Source organism: Lissotriton helveticus, chromosome 2_1 (assembly GCF_964261635.1).
Source record: "Lissotriton helveticus chromosome 2_1, aLisHel1.1, whole genome shotgun sequence".
Taxonomy (NCBI): domain Eukaryota; kingdom Metazoa; phylum Chordata; class Amphibia; order Caudata; family Salamandridae; genus Lissotriton; species Lissotriton helveticus.
Genome location: NC_136059.1, coordinates 1721715283 through 1721736032, shown reverse-complemented (window position 1 = coordinate 1721736032; position 20750 = coordinate 1721715283).

Genomic DNA, 20750 nt, shown 5'->3' with positions numbered 1-20750 from the left:
AGGCTTTTCCCATCGGCGATAGGGGCAGTTTGTACATAAATAATGTTAATGTCTTTATTAACAGAACCATGAAACCTTTGTACAGCGTTGGTCATTGCCATTACCTAACTCACCACGATTGAAAACAATTGTACAAGTTAGCTGGGGAGTTCAGCAGGATACATTTGGAGCAGGAATAATTCAGTTTAGATTCATTGCAATACAGTTTGGCAAGAATGCCCTCTTGTTGCTCGTTTCTGGTTGTGTATATCACACAAGGACTTTATATCACCGCCCCTTCACCATCCATACAGCAAGCAGGAGCCGGAGATGTGCCTGATCTAGTGTTGAAGTGAATTATTGCAGATCCATCAGTGATGTGTATCACAGCACAAAAACTGCTAGTGTTTAGGACAACATCAGCTTGCTTTTATAAAATATAATACAACACTGAGCACAACAGTGAATTATATTTCAAAGATGGAATTGGTCCAGGACTGACATTGTCAATGTTGTAATTGACATAATGATGCCTACATAAAGTACGCAGAGGAAGAACAACCCAACTTCAGCTCAATAAAATATACTACCTCAGGAGTTGCAAAAATCTTTTTTTATCTCTGTAAACACACTAGTGCAACTGTGCCTTACAACTGCCTTTGGCAGCAGTCGTGACCAAAACTGCTGTTTATCCACTATTCTGCAGCCTAACACTGCAGGTAAAGATTACACATTTTTAGGTCTCGACTATTATCACTTAAGTGATAAATGGACAAGAGTATTGTGGGCCAAATAAGCTTTGAAACCAACGGCGGATTTGCCACAGTGCATGTGCTCCGTGCGCATTCACAAACCAGCTATGTCACAAACCACCATCTGTCTCTCAGTGCCTCACACACTTCAAAGGCTCCGCTCCCCGCCCCCGCCTGCACTTCGCACTCTCCGACTTCCCCTCCCACCTACCACGGCCACTCTTCCCATTCACGCGCTCGTTACCATTTGCTCCCGAGTCGCATTTCTCCTCCCCCCTAATCAAAGCAATGCAAAGAGCTTGTTAGAAAGTGAGCCACTGTAACGTGGCTGAAGAATGCATCCCAGGTCATGAATCCTAACTTGGAATTGTTCAAAAGCCCTTTTAAGGTAACATTCTCTGTTGTTTCATGTATCCAGTGTCCTTATTTTTACATTTCTCATGTGCATTTTGTTTTAAAATAATTGCTGTTCGGTCTCTAATGGCTGTTCATTTAATCGAGGCGCTATAATAAATATCTCCGACGATGGTCTGAGTGGTGGAAACCTCCAGCGCGAGCTGCCAAAGCGCTTTCATAAGTCAATAAACATGAGGTCACACTGAAGCGCCGTTTGCAAACCTTCACCTAATTGACTGATGAGCTTTTGAAGTGTTACAAATATGTCTGCACTCGTTTCGTCTGGAATCACAGATTAGAGTGCTCTTGTTTTGCCTTCCAGGGCACCCGTTTCACGATACTAACAATGCTTGTTCCGTTTGGTGGTGGGAAAGTTCATTTCATGCATTTTAAGAGCATAAGCGTTACTATAAAGTTAAGGGGGAGCATCAATATTCATCTTAGTCTTTTGCGCAATTGCATATGTTTTGGAAGATTATTTTTTAAATATCGGCATGCATGGTGATGTGCCTCGCTTTGTGAGGGTTTCTGGACACTGCCTGTTTTCCCCTTAAAAATAAGAGTTTTTGAGCCTGTGCTGCCTGTCGTGTTTGGCGCATGTTTTATAAGGCTCTTTCATGACAGTCATCACTAGCCCCCCTCCACCCCCCCCGGACGGTGAGAAGTTGGTCTGGGGTCTGTTATCAGTCTTTTTCCACGTTCTTCTGATTAATGCATTTTCCTCCAACACCGGAAGATAACAGAATCTGCTTTTGCCCGGGCGTGTCACAATTCTCATTGTTAAGTTTCACAGTTTCTATCTACATGGGCGCCTGCTTTCATGTCACTTTAGCGCTTGTTCCTTTTTTATTACACAATATTTTGTTTTAGGGCAGTGTAACAGGATGCAGCCATTACGATCATTAGATCCTTTCATAGCTGCATGCAACTTGCGCTTTAACTTCTACATACTTAGCGCGCACTTTCATTTTTCTATACTAAGTGCAGCATCAAGTGCTTTACGTGATTATATTAAGGTAAAGTGTGATGATGATGAGAAGTACCTTTGGGATGGCTGTGTGCTGTTACTTCCTCTGCCTCCACGAGAGAAGTTCTGCAGCAACACACACAGCAGAACAACTCATACCATTCACAGCACTCTTCCAGATCACGCAAAATCATTCAGCATGCCATGCAGGATGTTCAGATTCTGAGCACTCTGAAAAATACAGCTGCCTTTTTTCCATTGCCTTGGCAAGATTAACCTACATATTTTCAACAATCTTTATCACTCGTCGCCACCACAACATCACTCTGCGCTATCACAGCATCAATCTGTGCAATCATTCAACAACAACTGGTTCAAATATATTCTCTCAATGTTTCAAGCTTTATTACAAAAATCACAAAAAGATGTTAATATTTCACTTCTGTTCTTGGATTTTCGTCACAATAAAATACACTGAACATAATATTCACAAAAGTTATTTACAAAAGTTTAAGATATTGCCATAATAAATTACAATACCTTTTATTTAAGTATTAAATATTAAAAAAATTAAAAGGCACTGTTATTTGTAATATCAATACATCTAAGTCACGTAAATACAACACATATTGCATTACAAATGCTATAGGTGTCACATTCGCGAAAGGTATAACTATTGGCATTGTAAATGACAAAGCTATTAATTTCGCTATTTTCAAAACTAACACATACATAAAAAATGTGTCATTTACAATACCAATAGCTCAAACTTTCCTAATGCGAGACCTATTGCATTGCAAATGCTTGTTTGACAGTGTTTTCATTTTTGCTTTATAATTACTTTAGTGTTGATGTTGTGTTTAGAGCCTGATGTGAAAGCAGAACGTTTCTAAAGCACATTCCATCTTTATTACAACCCATCTCTGGTCAATTCTGTCGTAAATTCCATTTAGAGTGTTTTGCTTTTCTGTCTTCTGATATTTCACAGCACACTAGATCAAATTGTGTACACTTGAAACTGTTCTGTAATCTTTCTTTCTTTCTTTCTTTCTTTCTTTCTTTCTTTCTTTCTTTCTTTCTTTCTTTCTTTCTTTCTTTCTTTCTTTCCTCCTCTCTTCCCTTCGTTCTTTCTTTCTTCTTTGATCCTTTCCTTCTTTCATTTTTTCTTCACACTTTCCTTCTCTATTCTTCTTGTTCTCCTTTTTTCCTTCTCTTTTCATATCTTCTTTCATTCTCTCTTTCTTTCTTTCCTTTGCTTTTCTTTCTTTCTCTCTCGCTCTCTTTCTTTCTTTCGTTCTTTCTTTCTTTCTTTCTCCTTTCTTTCCTTCACTCCTTCGTTCTCTCTTCCTTTCTTTCTTTCACTTCCCTTCTCTGTATCCTTCTTTTTTCCTTCACTCTTTCTTTCCTTCTCTCTTTCTTTAGGTATGTACCATTCTCTCTTTCTTTCCTTCTGTTTCCTTGTCTCTTTCTTTCTTTCTTTCTTTCTTTCATTCACTTTCTTTCATTTTTACTCCACCCACTTCAGTATGCATTAAAGTGGCAATGTGTCAGCCCACTTCTACCATTGGCTGACTTCACTAAGAGTTATGGCATGCCACTCTTCGACAATGAACACATCCATACACACAGTAGTTCTCTTCTGGGTCTATGTGTGCTGTGGTAATGTGCGTGTTTGTTTTTTTTTAAACCAAACACTTTTTTGCCTGTAGCAAATTATTTGTTTTTCAGATTGATGAGGGCCTGGCATATACCCAAACAATAAGGTTTTGGAAAAAACATGACAAACCAAAACAAGAATTGCCAGAAGGCTGGCGGACAACCTCAGAGCTATCAGTTTTACTAATGCTTTTTTCAGCTAAGGCCATGCTTATAATGATAAAAATGAAATGAATGGATCCCTGGCTGCACAAGAGGTTGACTAAAAAGTTTGAATCTTCTCTGAAGACACCCTTCACACCAGCTGGTATATTTGTTTTTGAGTGCTGCCCTCTGCTGTGATGGTAGGATCTTACTTGTCACCTGTCCTGGGCCAGAACAGATCTTCGTGTGCAGCGGCAGTGTGTCTGTGAGTAGGAGAGTGAGATTGAAACTTGTGCACTGCTTTCTTCATTACTCTATGGTGCTTTAAACTGTTTTATTATTTGATTATATTGGCGAAAGCAGGAGTGTCACCTCATTTGAGTGTGCATGCATTTAATATTTGAAATCAGATTCAGCACATTATAAAACTGGAGTATAGTATGTTAAATAACAAACAAGAGCTGAATAAAACTAAGTGATGAAAGGGAATACTATTTGAATTGCTGATGGTTTAAAATGCCAGGCTCAGGTCTGGTGCATCCATAGTTAGAAAGAATGCTCTACTAGGATGGCAAGTAACTGGCATCAATTACAAAACAAAACGGAAACAAATGTTTCTAAGTAGAGGGAGGGGAGCACTCCAGCAGCTAAACTTAGTTTTGCCTGGAGAAATCAACATCCTCACACTATTCCGGGTGAAGTAAAGCGATAGGTGTATTATAATGTCTCTTTAACCATTTACTCAGACAGTTGGGGCCATACGAAATGGTCTTTATAATCAGATTATTTTAGAGAGTATGAGCCAACCAGGCTTGTACCCTAACACAGGTCAATTTATTTGAACCCCGAAAAATATAATTCCTATATAATTCCTACCCTCTCAGTCTGTTGTATAGCAGTTTATAGATCCATTTTACACATTGACTCTTTTCTAGTATTGGCAGATGGGCAAGGTTGGCGAACAGGCTTCAAGCAGGAAGAAGCTGCGGTGTTGCTCTGGGGGTGGTGAATAAATGTCAGCGATTTCATGCTTTTATTTTTAGGATACCTTTAAAAAACTAAGGGGCATATTACCAAGAAGTAGCGATATTTATCGCTAAGCAGGGTTAGCGGCAATAATTTTATCGGCGCGCTTCGACGATTTTTATCGCAGAGATACTTTGCTATTATCAAGGTTTATCTCAAAAGCGATAAAAATCGTGTGAAATGCATGAATTTCGCTGACAATTCAGCGATATTAATGCATTAGCGACCAAATGCTCTTAGCCATGTTATCCACTTCCCATTGGATAACATGGCTAAGAGCAGGTCAGAGCAGGTTTTAGTTTTAGGCGATAGCGGCAATTTTTCCATCGCTACACCTGTGTTGGTAATAGGCGATAGCGATGTTCGCAACTGTTTTCAGTCGCTAACAGTTTGGCACGCCCACTTTGCATGTCATTAGCGATTAATATTGCTGACATGCAAAGCGGGCCCCAAACTGCTCGCTATCGCCTAAAAGCTGTCGCTAACATCAGTTAGCGACAGCTTGGTAATATAGCGATAGCATTATCGCCGCTTAGCGGCCGAAAACGGCCGCTAAAGCGGCAATAATGCTATATCCCCACCCTTGGTAACATGCCCCATAGTTAATAATTTAAAGGTATGTATTTGATGCTGTTTACAACGGTTCTTATAGGAAAAAGGTTGCCCTGGCTTAAGGCAGAATTGGTGTCTGCCCATGGTAATAGAACTGTCAGGAGACAGATTCGCAGCACACATGAGCAGCAATCCTACTTCAAAGAAAATGAAAGAGTAAGGTAGGTCTTCATTCTTTAATTAGACCCAAGTCTGGATTATTGGAAAGGGTGTGTAGGGAAAATAGAGCAGACAAGCACCAGTTGTAGAAATTCCTAACAATTTCATTGAGCGAACTGAGGTGTATTTGCAAATGTGAATCAAATTAGAAAAGACAACCAATACAAAAAGTAAAAGCATTGGTTTTAGCATGTCCAAGCAAGCATCAGAAAATTCTCCTTTTTATACCATTGTTGGATGACTATGTTTCGCACGATCGGATGGCAAACTCCGGTGGTGGCAAACCATCAATTATTCATAGCTTTCAAAACTAGAATAAATTATGATTATAATTTGTCAAGGTCAATTGATATTGTGTATTAAAGGCTACTTAAGGCTTTTTGTCAACTCTGCATGCTGCCCTTTCACAAGGAGCAAATCCCCACACAAAGTCACCCCCTTCAGTGTCATGGAGTACTGTGCTAATGTGTGCTTTTTTAATACCCAAAAACTTGTTTGCCTTCAGCCAGTGTTTTACTTTACATTGATGAGCATCCAGTAGATTCTCAAAAAATTACGGGACATATTAGCAGGAACCTCGTCAACATTATCGCCGTTTTAGCGGCAGGAAACTCCAATAGAAGCCCAGGTTAGATGTTCTGACATCTAACCTGGGCTTCTATTGGAATTCTATAACGGATATTAGCAAGCCTATTATCGCCGCTTTAGCTGCAGTTTCCTGCCGCTAAAACGGCGATAATTTTAACGAGGTTCTTGCTAATATGCCCCTACGTTTTGCAAAAACCACGAGAAAACAAAACAAAAATTGCCAAAGGGCTGGCGACCAACACCAGACATGTTGGCTTTGGGAATACTTGTTTTCATTTGGTCTTTATTGATTTTCTCAGTTAAAACCAGGTTCCACGTGTTAAAGGTATAACCCAGTTTTACAATAAAGCTTTGAAATATCAGCCATTTGTTATCTCTTGTCATATTCAATACTTTTATATATACTAAATGCGGCGGCTATCGCCACTAGGTTGTGCAGAAGTCTTATTCTGCTCCTTGTTCAATTTCTTTCTTCCTCTTTTTTGTCTTTTTTCCTTATTTTATCCAACAACCAACAATAAAAATATTCACGAACAGCGAAACATAACAAAGTTTAACCTCCAGACACAGTCGAGAAAATGTTCAGTACTACCACCGTGCATAGTATGTGCGCATAAGGAATAGACGGAGTTCCATATTCACCATATTAATCACCATATCAAGAAAAATTAAAAAAACATACATACATTTAGTCTATCTATGGGTACCACCCAATGAGAGATACACTAATTGTGCTGTAGTAAATGTAGGTGGACGCACATAAAATGTTGGTTTCAATTTCGATATAAATATTTAATATACACACCCTTAATTTGCTTCACTGATGGGTACGTGTGGTGTAGAAAATAGGGATTGACATAACCATGCAATTATATGTAGTATAATCCTTCAGAATTACCCGAGAATTCGTCAAAATTATGTGAATCACGCAAGAAGAGTAATTCTGAGTTTAGCGCTATTTCTTAGGTCAAAATGCCCCTCTCGTTGATTTCGGATTCGAAGTGGCATTTTAAGGCTAAGAAAGAGTGCAAAATGACAGAGAACACAACTAGAAAATGCGAATAGCCGCTCGCTAAATGTGCTGCTGAGGTAAGTTTTGTTCCCCAATTTACTTCCGGCAATTAACGCAATTATTTTAGTCATAAAGCACCCTCACATCCAATATGGGGACAAGAATGCATTTTTGCACTAAGTAATAGCTTTAAATACCAAGAAAACAAACAGCAAGCAGCCTCTCATGCTCTCTGAATAAGGTTTGCAGTGGGATATTTTCCCCCAAATTATGCAAGGAGTAGTAATTGTGTAATTGTCTATAATTTAGCGTCAAAGACCAATGTGGAATTACCGAAATTACTCAAATTACTCTGGCGTAATTGTAATTCTGCTCAGGTCTAATTGGAAATCAAATTATGTATACTGCAGTTTAACGTTTTTCAACACTAATTTAAAAATACCCAAGCATTATGTAAATTCGTCATCTGCCATTTAAGTTTGCAGTCGCTCTTCTCATCATGTTTTAAGTGGTATCATCAGAAAGTGTTACTCTAGCAACAACACAAAATATAGATTGGTGACTGCTTTACAACAGCATCCCCATACTAGTGCTGTGTGGAGTGTTGGTGATGTGCTGGGTATTTCATTATCAGAGTCCGAGACTTGGGTCAGCTGGTGTATGATGGCATAATATATTAGGAAATGTCATTGCACCAGATTCTGGTTCTGTCATATGCCTTCGAATCAATAAAGGATGCCATCTCAAAAAGATCTTCTCAATTGGTAATAGCTGCCTCTTGCCATACATTGTGATTACTTTGCAATCTGTGGCACACCAGTAAATCCCAGATGCACCTATATATTCCAGCTCGACTTTGCTACCTTCATTAGCATATTGTCCTGTCCCTGTCTAGCAACCAGTCGAGTCCGCTAATGCCTGCTAGAGTTAGCAGTACATCATCCCACTCAGGGTAGTCTGAGTCCGCCAACCAACATGTGGGCCAATGTAGCTGGGATACCACATAATACAGCTCAGTATTAGGGTCCCAAGCCCTCCTTCCTCTAGCCGAACACAGATCTTTAAAATAGTAGCCCTCTGTCTGCCCAAGTCCCACACCAAAGAGATAAGCATAGTCTGCAGAACTTTAAAAAAGGCCTATTTAAGGATCACTGTCTGGGCAGCAAAAAGGTAGAGTACCTAAAAACTGTGGTCATAGTTTCCTTGGTCCTTCTAGTTGTAGGTGTCATGTTGATAACCATACCCTGCCTCTTTCCTTGAATATAGGTGCTGGGGTTCTATGCTTGTTAGCTTGAGCCTTCATGACCACTTTGGCTTTTGCTAAACTTGCGCTATCTTGTTTTTGAATCTCATGTGGTTATTCTAATCTTTCTATGAATGAGAGAAGTGTAGTAGAAGTTCCTGATATATCAATGGCAAGGGCCCAAGGATGTTGTCCTGACATGCAGAAGAAGGGTGTGTAGTTTGCAGCAGAGTGGGGGCTGTTATTATAAGTGAATTCAGCTAGGATTAAGGCCTGATTCCATTGTCCTGTGTATGTGGATAGTAAGCATCATAGTGTAGTTTCTAGGGATTGGATAACCCATTCAGTTTGTCCATCTGTATGTGGGTGGAAGGCAGATGAAAAGGCTACCTCAATTCCTAACTTATCACAGAGTGTTCTCCAAAATTTATATGTGAACTGAAACTGTGATTTGAGATAATTCATTCCTTCATTTTCGTTCTTTATTTCGATCAAATAGATCATAAAAGATTACATCCAAAATTTAAAAAGTGCAATTGGTTATTACAAAATCTTTCAGCATTAATTAAAAAAATGAGATTACAGTTTTCATCCTAGTATACAATATACAGAGTCAGGCAGTAACAAAAGTTTACCTAACATACATCACAAGTCAAATTTAAAATGTCAAAGATTAGATGCACTGTATTTCAGTTAGAATTCATCTTTACATAAAATTGTCTATGTCTGAGTGCATGCAACGGGTACGTATATGCCACATCGCAGTTAAGAATTTGGCTACCGCGAACACAGTCGGGGGCGATACGTCCGTCTATAGTATTCTGTAAGCGGGCAAGTAATGCCTGAACCCCAGGTTTTTAAGTAGGGGAGCAAGCCAATACTTCCTAGGTTTCTGGTAAGCTTTACAGAAGAATATGACATGCAAATCATTTTCCTGTTGGTACGAGCATGCTGAACATAGCTCTGGGGTAGGGGGCTGGGACCAGGTACTGCTAAGTGCTCTAAGGGGGAGTGTGCCATACCTCCACTGTAAAAATAGTTTTCTTGTCAGGACAGGCCTGATTGTGTCAAGGACTAATTCCCGATGAAAAAAGTCTTTGGATTTAATAAATAAGGGGGTTAAAGACCCCAGGCGTGGGTTCCGTAGTGAGGATGTTATTTTAAAATCATAATAATCCTGTGCTAAAGATTTGTGCGAAACCCTGTTGCAAGCGTTTGCTGGGTCCAGCCACAGTTCCGGCCTTCCCAGACTCTCACATGTCTTTTTTATATATTTTAGCCAGGGAATGTTCGTTATGTTTGGTAGAGATAAAATCTCTTGCAACTCCATCCTGTAGCTCATGAGTTCTGGGGTACTCCAAATTAGTCGCCAGAAAGTTAGTGGTTTTAATCCCAGTTCTTCCTCGATTGTTCTTAAGCCCAGGTCTAGTCTGAGCGGGAAGAGTGGGGTGCTTGGCGGTAAGGCCACCATCTGCCTAATAAATTTGTTCTCAGTGATTGTCAGGTTTTGGGCAGATTGATGCCCCCACTGCTCCCCCCCATGTGTGACTGCCCCCCGAGCCTGCATTTTATAAATTTGGAGCACTGGGCCAAGGGTTTTGTGAGTTGATCTGTTTACCATCCTGGAGATACCACCCGTTAACTGCGCTAATTTGATGTTAGCCTTTGTCCGATGTGTATCCCAGGTCAGGTTTTGATTAATGGTCAGCCCTAGATATTCAAATGTGTGAACCCTCTCTAGTCTCAGTGTGGGATTGGGGCGTGTTGAAGGGGGAGGACTAAGGATCATGTATTTGGTTTTCAGGGCATTGATCTCCAGTCCCCGCTCAGCGCAAAAGGATTCGAACCCGTCCAAAACCCGTTGTATTCCCATCGGGGATTTAGACAGCAGCAGAGTGTCATCCGCAAACATAATAGCGGGCACCCTGCTGCCGTTGAGCTTTGGAGCATCAATGGCGGCTATCCTAGTCAGGTGGTTGACTACCCCGTTGACAAAGAGGCAGAACAGGGTGGGTGCGAGCACACAACCCTGCCTCACCCCCCTGTCAACGGGGAATCTTCCTGAGAGCGTCCCATTTCTGCCACACCTGACCTGTGCATAGTTATCTTGATGCAGTCTTATCAAGATGTTCAGGATGTCAGAGGGGATACCCATCTCCGCCAGCACGGTCCACAGTCTGGATCTTGGGACCAAATCGAAGGCGGCGCGCAAGTCTACGAAGACCGTATAAAGGCTGCCTCCCTTGATTGTAGCAGTTTTCCAAAACAAAAGATTGAGTCGGAAAATCTGGTCTGTTGTTGAGATCTTCCTTCGAAAACCAGCCTGATAGGAGCTGAGAATGGAGAACTCCTCAATCCAGTTTTGGAGGCGATCAAGTATCAGCCTACCGAATAGTTTTTGGGACACATCGATGAGGCTGATGGGCCTGTAGTTGGCTGGAAGCAGAGGCGATCCCTTCTTAAATATGGGGACAATCTCTGCTCCCAGCCAAGTACAGGGCACCTCCATGCCCCTCAAGACGGCATTAAAGATTGTCAACAAGTAGGGAGCCCAAATGTCCGGTTCTTGTTTAAAAATGTAGCTCGGGAGCCCGTTTAGGCCAGGCGCCTTTCCTGAAGCCAGCCCTAAAATGGCCACCCGTACCTCCGCCTCTGTGAAAAGATCCCCCTCTAGCAGTGTGCCAGTAATTGGCAATACTTCAGTTGGGGCCCTATCTCCATCCGTGTACAAGGTCTGGAAGTGGTCTTGCCAAACCTTGGCTGAGATATTAGGCTCAATGGCGGGAGAAAGTTCCTCAGACCCTGCATTCACTAGACGCCAGAATTCTCCCATTTATCGTAGTCCCATTCGGCCTTGGCGTGGGTAATCAGCCGCTTATAATCCTTTCTCCTCTCCTGTATAAGTAATCTATTTTTGCCTTCCTTGAGGGTAGTCAGTAGGTCAGATTTCGCTTTTCGGCATGCCGCATTATACCAGGTAGGACGTTGAGGCCTTCCTCCCCCTGTTGTTCCCATAGAGAAGAGAAATTCTGCCATGGACTTTATAAGGTCCTCATGAGCCGACCAGAGTTTTGTGTGCGCATCACCGATGTTAGGTTGCTTCATTAGTGCGCACACCCTTTCAAATATGGGAATGACACGGGTATACAGCCATGAGACCTTCTCTGGATTAGCGGATAGCTTTTCCCACCTCACTCTCCGTCTATTGTTTGCCAAGGACAGCCCCATATCGGGCACGTCTGCAACAGCCCCATTTGCAATATCGGTGCCCGGGAAGGAAAATTCTAGTTCTAGCGCATTGTGGTCGCTATCCTCCCTGGGTATCACCCTGAAGTCCTCAATGTGCGACCAGGCAGACAGTTGAATAAAAATATAGTCCAGTCTTGACTCCCTTCCCACTTTGTTAAATGTACATTTTGGGGGGATGTGGGACTTCGTACGTCCATTGCAGGCCCTGATACCATGGTTAAGGGTTAGAGTGGTGATCTGTGCTGCAAGGGGTGTCCAAGCTCTGGGGCGGGGGCCGCCGTGGGGGGAACTCGCCACGACGCATCCTCCTCCAGAGGTATTCCATCAGATAATCCTGCAAGAGGCTCAAAGTGGGAATTCAGATCGCCTCCTACCACGAATGGAATTCCCTGTGGGAGATCACCAAGGAAGGCGGAAAGTTCTTCGTTGGTACTCGACTCCCTGGTCACATTCACCGGCCTGGAATAGACATTTACCAGTGCCAATTTGCTGGAATTTGTCCATCCCAAAATGACACATTGAATGTCATCCGAAGCTGTGGGGTGAGATATGGCCTTACAACCTAGGTGTGTAGCCACCCAAATCGCAAGGCCCACAAAAGGCCGCCCCTTGCCCGCCCATCTGGCAAAAGTAGAAAATACCGCAAAACCTGAGCGGGTGTGTTCCTTTCTAGCCCAGGTTTCTTGGAACAGACAAATGTCTTTGCTACCTACAAATGTGCTCCATTCTGGGCAGTCAAGCTTATTTCCGACACCAGCCAGGTTCCAAGAGAGTATCTTTAAAGGATGCGGTCTGGGATTGGGAGCGGAACTTGGGGCAATCCTCTTAACTTGGGGACTAACTGTTGGTGTTGTGATTTCGGCCGGGTCCCCTCGATTGCCTGGCAGTTCCCCGTGAATGGGCGGGGTCCCCATTAGGGGATGTTGGCCTTCCTGCTCAATGTGATGTTCAACAGGGGGCATAATCCCTGCAATTCGATCAGTGTGATTGTTAAACGGGCTGATGTTTCCCTCCTGGTCCACCCTAGTTCGCTGATGGCCCAACCCCCGCCACTTCGGGGAGTGTCAATCAATCATGTCCAGGCAGCTAAACCTATTATATGTGTTAAAGTAGGCAGGCTGCCTGGCTATGTGATGGTGGGAATCTTCTCTCTCCCAGCCTTCCCAGCCACCACGCCTGGGGACTGTTTCCCATCCCTCCTCATCAGGTACATACTTCAAGGGTGGATTAAAAAAAAGGAGAAAGGTAGAGATTGGATAGAAGTCCCCTGGTCGTGATGTGGCCAACCACAGATGTAAGAAACAGTTCTGGGATCCCTAAAGTTGATCACGGCACAATCCCGATTAATTGATTTCCTTGAATTGCCAACCCAGGGGACTCTTCTTGCCATGAGAACCTCGCTCACTATCCCTTGGGGAAGGGGTCGATTTAGGGAAAGCCAGTTGGCCACCATATTCTTAATTATTATAATGAACAAGGGTCCCAAGGATAGATCAGCAGAATACACGATAAAATTATAGACCAGAATCAGTACTATAATCCATATTCTCCACCCAGCCGGGTGAGAAAGTTTTAATTTATGATCAATAAGATATCAATTGACCTCAGGGAGGTCACACATACAAATATAGATAGGGCACAATCCTGTACCTAACCCAACATGAAAAAACAAACAGTGAGAGAATTAAACAGGTAAAGAGAAAGTTGTAAACAGGCAACAAACGTTGGAGCCAATTGTCGCTTGCAAACTATTACATATTCTCAGCAAGTTTCGACCTACAGTACCTACAGGACAATATACAAGTAAATTAGCTGTAGAACTGTTTAATCGTCGACGTTTCGATCCCCTGGCCCCTAATAAACCGGGATCATCATCAGGACTGTTCTAATTATAGCCTGTTTGTATTGCAGACACCTGTTAAGGTAAGGAGGAAAAAAGATAAAAAGAACACCATAAGGCATCCGCCTAGCAATTTTAGAAACATTTACATTAGCAAGGTCTATTACCACATCCACCTAGCAACTAATCACAAAACCAGTCGCCATGTGACAAGTTCAAGGAAGAGCCATGCAGGTGAAGGGTGCCATGTGAAGCCAACTGGTGCGGTTGGAGAGCATACCGTGGCTCGTGACATCAAGTCTTAACGTCGGTGCGGGTGTAAAAGTGCCAGTGTTTGTTTTTAACCGATCTCGTGCCGTGATGGATCTGGCCACCCATGGTCGGTGTGAAACCCCTAGGTAGAAAATGGATTTCAATTCGCAAACGGCCGATTGCCAATTTACATATGGTAGAATGGCGCAATGAAGGGCAGACTAGGTTACCCGATGTGAGCACCAAAATTTCTGTGAGCCAAAGTCCGATTGGGACAGGTCTCTGGGGTGGAATCTGTGCAAACAGTGGCCGAGGCCACTTGATGGTTTCCCAGGACCGGTATGCGGCCGCGATGCTGCCAGGGGTGGTGCAGGCTCAATATGTAGGGGGAGCCGTGATTTAGCCCGGAGTTAGTGGGCACAGTCTAAAAGAGGAACGGCGCAGTGAATAATTCCATAATTTTTGCGAGTGCAATGTCATGCAGTTTCAAAAGGTCATGCAGTTTTAAAACCAGCCGAACCACGAAAACAGGGATGTCACTGACCTATCGGATCCTTTTGGACATAGGTCAGGCGCTGTAGAGGGTGGGGTGGGTTGAAATCCCCGCGTATTCCGAGTGCCTGAAATGGATGTATCATATCAATTACAGGCGGTCCGATCAACACGTGTTAGTATCAATGACGAGTGCCCAAATAATGAACTGAATACCTTAATTATAAAAGCGTGTCTGGATAAGTCTGGGGCCCACAGTGGAGTCCTCCTTGCAGGACGAATTTCAGTTCAATGGCCGGAGTCCAATGCTCCTTAGTCACTCCAACCGCGTATTTGCGGCGATAATATTGCTATGGGAGGGAACAATTAACGATGGCTGTTAGTCCCATGAAAAGTGGTCAGGGTCTCCTTAGAATTGATACGGTAGCAAACTGCAGACGCTTACCTTACGTAGAGATCTACGAAGCAAGAGGCTTAGGGGGGGACTCAATGGTCTCTCTCCTCCGTGTTTGCGGTAAGGTCCCGCAGGTGTTATGGTGAGAGCGGATTTCCGGGTTGCTAGGGCTGGTGCCAATCAAAAGCGATAAGGGACAACAGTTACGGCGGACATCTTAGAGTGGGGTGATAGTGCTCATGACTATGTATAGAGGGCCAGTGATTAAAGTACCAGTGAGAAACGGCCTTAGTGCATTACCATTAACAGCAACTAACTAACAGGCTCTACCAACCATTTTTATGCATAACAGCTATCCATACAGAATTCCACATTGATTGATTATAGTGCTAATAAAGGTATATATGACATATAAACTCATATATGCCATGTGCACAAAATTACACTGTTGACAATATACAATTTTATACAGTTTTTCAAAAAAATATTCCATGGCCTAACTCTTGGTGCACAGATGAAATTAAACTACATTAATTAAATTCAGCCTAGGCTAGTGTGCCCCTTCAGGAATGTTCATTAGAGGCCACCTTGTCAGGCCAGATGGTATGAAAAAACCACCAAGGAAATTTCAAGGGTAACAATAAGTTCATAGGAGGGAAGTCCAATCCTCGGTCTGGTTTAGTCCATTCCGGATCGAGTCCAACATTATTATGCATTTAAGTTCCTCTTTGTTTAGGAGGCTTGCCATGCTCCCTCCTCTTTGATATAAATAACAACAAGAGGTGCCAGTGCTGATAAACCTAACTTAGGACTGTAATTAATCCTCCACAAACAGAAAATCAAATTCCAGAAAGGGAATGCTTATTAATCGCAATTTTATTTATGAAAAATCAACAATGTTTTATAAAATTCATATTTACATTTAAGGAGAAAACAACAAGAAAAAATCAGGATAAGAACGGACACAAAAGATTGCAACCACTTGAAACGATCCACCATTCACAACTACAATCATATCACATTCGCCTCGCATTCGACGCATGCAAACTTCACTCAAACATACAATATATTCATAATCTACAAGGGAAAGGAACAAGACTGGAACTGCCTTAGTTACAAAAAAATGTTCGGAGTAATTGGTTGAGAAATGGTGAAAAACCAAAGATTATCGGTTTCAAACAATGATTGCGAATAAATCAATGATGCACAACAGATGACAAAACAATGAAAAAATCTGTGGATGGGCGTGACTCCTAAGTATATGGGCAGACCAGTAAACAGGTGGGCCTACAAGTTTCGAATCCCCTTTAATTCTTCGGAGATTCTCATCAGGGCCTCAGGCAACACCAAGGTTGCTTCAGCAGAGACTAGTGGTGTTCGGGAACAAAGAAATATTGCACAGGAGCAAATCAGTCTTAATTAGTGCATTATCGACGTGTCCGAATGGCTAGAAGGAATGAGCCACAGTCGGAAGGACCGCGGTGGCCGGGGACTTGGCATCTCGCAGACTAGTGCTCATCGCGACGCCGACGAAGATTGCCACGAAGAAGAACTCGTTTATCCGCACACGCGATTTGTGCCTGCTTGTGCTGATGCTGCCACCGCCTCTCGGATCCACCCGATTGAAACAAGCTGAAATACTTTGACTGAACCCCTTCAGACAGGATCTCGAGCCTGCATTGTCATATGGATAAGATACGCCGATACGCCAAGTCCCCGGCCACCGCGGTCCTTCCGACTGTGGCTCATTCCTTCTAGCCATTCGGACACGTCGATAATGCACTAATTAAGACTGATTTGCTCCTGTGCAATATTTCTTTGTTCCCGACCACCACTAGTCTCTGCTGAAGCAACCTTGGTGTTGCCTGAGGCCCTGATGAGAATCTCCGAAGAATTAAAGGGGATTCGAAACGCGTAGGCCCACCTGTTTACTGGTCTGCCCATATACTTAGGAGTCACGCCCATCCACAGATTTTTTCATTGTTTTGTCATCTGTTGTGCATCATTGATTTATTCGCAATCATTGTTTGAAACCGATAATCTTTGGTTTTTCACCATTTCTCAACCAATTACTCCGAACATTTTTTTGTAACTAAGGCAGTTCCAGTCTTGTTCCTTTCCCTTGTAGATTATGAATATATTGTATGTTTGAGTGAAGTTTGCATGCGTCGAATGCGAGGCGAATGTGATATGATTGTAGTTGTGAATGGTGGATCGTTTCAAGTGGTTGCAATCTTTTGTGTCCGTTCTTATCCTGATTTTTTCTTGTTGTTTTCTCCTTAAATGTAAATATGAATTTTATAAAACATTGTTGATTTTTCATAAATAAAATTGCGATTAATAAGCATTCCCTTTCTGGAATTTGATTTTCTGTTTGTGGAGGATTAATTACAGTCCTAAGTTAGGTTTATCAGCACTGGCACCTCTTGTTGTTATTTATGATATAGGCTCAGCCTTGCTGATTAGAGCCAGCCCCTTTTTGTTCTCCACCCTCCTCTTTGAGGCAGTTTCAGTGCCCTAAGAACTGTCCAGCGAATGTCGTCTTCACAGTGCTTTGCCTCCATGAAGTGTTCCACCAGTGGGGCATTCGGCGTTTGACACCTAATGCGGCTTCTATGTTGGCAAATGCGTGTTCTGATTTTCTGTGTCGTTTGGCCAACATAGTTTTTACTGCAAGGACATTGAATCAGGTATACAACATTATTGGTATTGCAGTTTGTAAGAGTGTTACATCTAAACGTAATGTTGTTAAACACCAAAGTTTTACCTTCAATGGTCAAGTTACAAACAGTACACCCACCACATTTGACGTGACCTACAATGGGGGCCAGGCCCCATGCCGCTTCAAGAGTGGAAGATTGAGTGGGGCTCGGAAGGGCTGCGCGGCCCAAATGGTCCTTTAAGTTCTTGCTCTTTTTGAAGGCAAAGAGTGGGCGGTCAATCTCTAGAATGCCTGCAGTGATCACAGGCCAATGATGCAATATCATTTTCCTCAGTTTGTTTGAAAGGGGAGAGAAAGTTGTTACACAAGCTATTCTGTCCATATCTTTTTTCGGATTGGGGACTAATAGTGTTTCTCGAGGACGATACCAAGCCCTTTTCAAGGCGTTTTTTACAATTCTCCTCGGATATCCCCTGTTTTTAAGCTTATTGGCAAGGATGGTGCTTTCTTTAAAGTAATCCTCCCTACAGGAGCAATTTCTCCTAATTCTGAGGAACTGAGAGAAGGGTAGTGAATCCCTCAAGGCCCTAGGGTGATTACTCGTGTAGTCTAGTAACGTATTCCTCTCAGTGGGTTTCCTGAATAACCGTGTTAACAATTCACCTTCATGATGAAAAATGGTCAAGTCCAAAAAGTCAATGAATGACTTATCAGACGACAAGGTGAAATTAAGGCCCAGACAATTGTTATTCATCCAATGCAAGAAGTGGCGTAGATCATTGATGTCACATCTCCATAACATGAAGATGTCATCAATGTATCTACGCCACATGATGAAACCGGTGAGAAAAGGATTAGATGGTGCCAGGATGACTTGTCTTTCTATTTCGTCCATAAATAATATGGCCAGATTTGGGGCGAAAATCGCGTCCATCGATGTTCCTTTTATTTGCTGGTAAAAAAGGCCTTTGAAAGAAAAAAAAACCTTATTCTTAAGAGAGGCGGCCGATTCTATGGTCTCCGGTTTTAACTCCGGTATGCCAGCTAGAATAACTACATATGGTCCCGCCTCTGGGGGAAGATTCAGGGGCCTAGGTTTTTGTGTCGTAACCAGGGCTCCCTGATTGGCTAAGGTGTTGGACCCTAGGTGAGTCGGTTTGGGAGCTCCTTCAGTTTGCTGGGAAATTATAGGGTGGGTGAGGGTCGGCTCACGTTGTGCGGTTTTTGGAAGCTGTCTAGCATCCTTCACTGGTGGAACTAGTGTACCCCTCTTATTCTTGGGCTCAGCCCCGCCCCTATCAGCCTTGGTATCAACTTTGAGGACGTCTGCTAGTCGGACCGTTGATTTTTCTATGATCGATAGCCTAGCCTCGATCTTTATTAGGCGGGCTTCCAAGGGGCTAAGGAGGGACTTCAGGAGGGCGGCAATGTTAGTAATAGAAATGTCGCCTCCTTCGGTCAGGCTAAAGTTGAGGTTCGCCTGCTCCGTTGCCCGCAGAGGTGAATTCGATCGAGATGTTGATGTAGTTTTCTCGGGTAGTGTGGGTGCAGTTATACTAATTTCTACACAGTCGGCCTCCGGTAGGGGATTAAGCTTGGCAGCTTTTGCCTTGCGACCGCCTGGGTTTTGGGTCACTCTTTTCCTTTTCGGTATTGCTCCTTCCCTAACTCCCTGCTTTAAGCGACTGTCTCTAGGATTAGGACTTACAATGTTAACAACGAGGGGGGGGAACTAGATTGTGTATGGATCTGTGGTGGAGTTAGTGGGTGGGGTAGATCATTGAAAGAAATCGAAATATCTACCTCAGACATAGTCGCTACCCCACTGTTCCCAATGGCCCCTGTGTCAAGCGGCATACGTTCAAGTTCTTTCTCAGGAGTCCTTGCTTGTGCTATAGTTCCCATAGAAGATCTTCTTACCCACTCGATTTCCGTGGATATGCGTCGTTCCAGTACTGTGATTTCGTCGATCAGGAGGGCGCCTGCTTTAACAAAGTAATTATCCAGGGTGCCAGAAGGAGCTCCACCGACCAGGGCACTTTTACTCCTTGTTTCTCTGGTAGACATAATAGTTTCACTACAGCCAGAAATCTGGCTTGGGGGTGAGGGAGAAGAGCCAGGGGGGGTGGCCCGGTCCGGTCTCGCCCGTGCTCGAACGGCCTCAAACGGCTCGCCCTTTGCCCGTGCTTAGCCCGGCGAACGCCCGCGCGCATTCCGCGTGCGTTGGCTAGGAGGGGCTTAAGTAACGTTGGGCGCTGACGGGAAGAGGACCAGCTGCGGCTGATGAGACGTCGCACTGCAGTCTGGTCCTCGCAGTCCCGTGATGCGCCTCCTGCTGGCCAAGCGCCTCATCCTGATTCAGCGCTCTCCCCCACGAACAGCAGCAAGTCCTTCCACACGAGCGGCTCCCGCGGAGCGGGGGCCGCGAGAGGTGAGAGCAAAGGGACAGAGATTTATGTAGTGTAGTGTAGCTCCTATTTTCCCAATAGGCTCTGCGCATTGGAATAGTACCTACAGCAGTAAAGGCCTAGGCCAGACGTTAACTAGGTCTACTACTGTCGATACTAGACTTAATTTTTGGGTTTGCCAGCTAAGCTCAGAGTTCGCTAGAAACTTTCTCGAATGTTCAAGGAAGGATTAACTCCCCTGATTAGACAAGAAGGGATTTAGTTTCTGACAACCATAGAACATGACAACTTTGCTCTCCCCTAATCAAGAGTCAATCTCAAGAGTCGTGTGAGCACAAGGCAATTATTTTACTCAGTCAGTACGTGCATTCTTAGTCTCATCAGAATGTAGAGAAAAGGAGGAGACGGGCGTGTTCAATAAAAGATGTTATTTATTGATCAGTCTCTTTTCTCGTACAAGAGAAATGGATCGATATTATTGCAATACTTATAGTTAAGTAAAGTGCATACATTAAAAGCAATAGTATAAAATAATACTGTAAAAACATTGATATGGTTTCTGAGCCATATGATGTTTAAAATGATTAAAATATATTTACATACACATATACATTTGACTAAACGTACTCAACTGGTGTTTCTAAATACGCCTACCCCGTGTACCTGACCTAAGTCTAATACGTGGGCGGGAATAGAAAGTTACAGTTTAAGTTAAGTTTGTTTTTGCCAAGTGAATAACTAAAGAATTCTCTAGGAGGGGTTATTCAGTTCTGTACCTGGAATTTAGGATGAATGAGGAATGGTATCTCTTTCTCTGCTCTCGATATTCCAGGCTGCCTGCGAGGGCTGCCCAGAAGCGCCGGTGCTGGGTCTCTCGGCTTGAGATAGCAGCGCGTCTCTCAGCGCGTCAGGAAGGCGG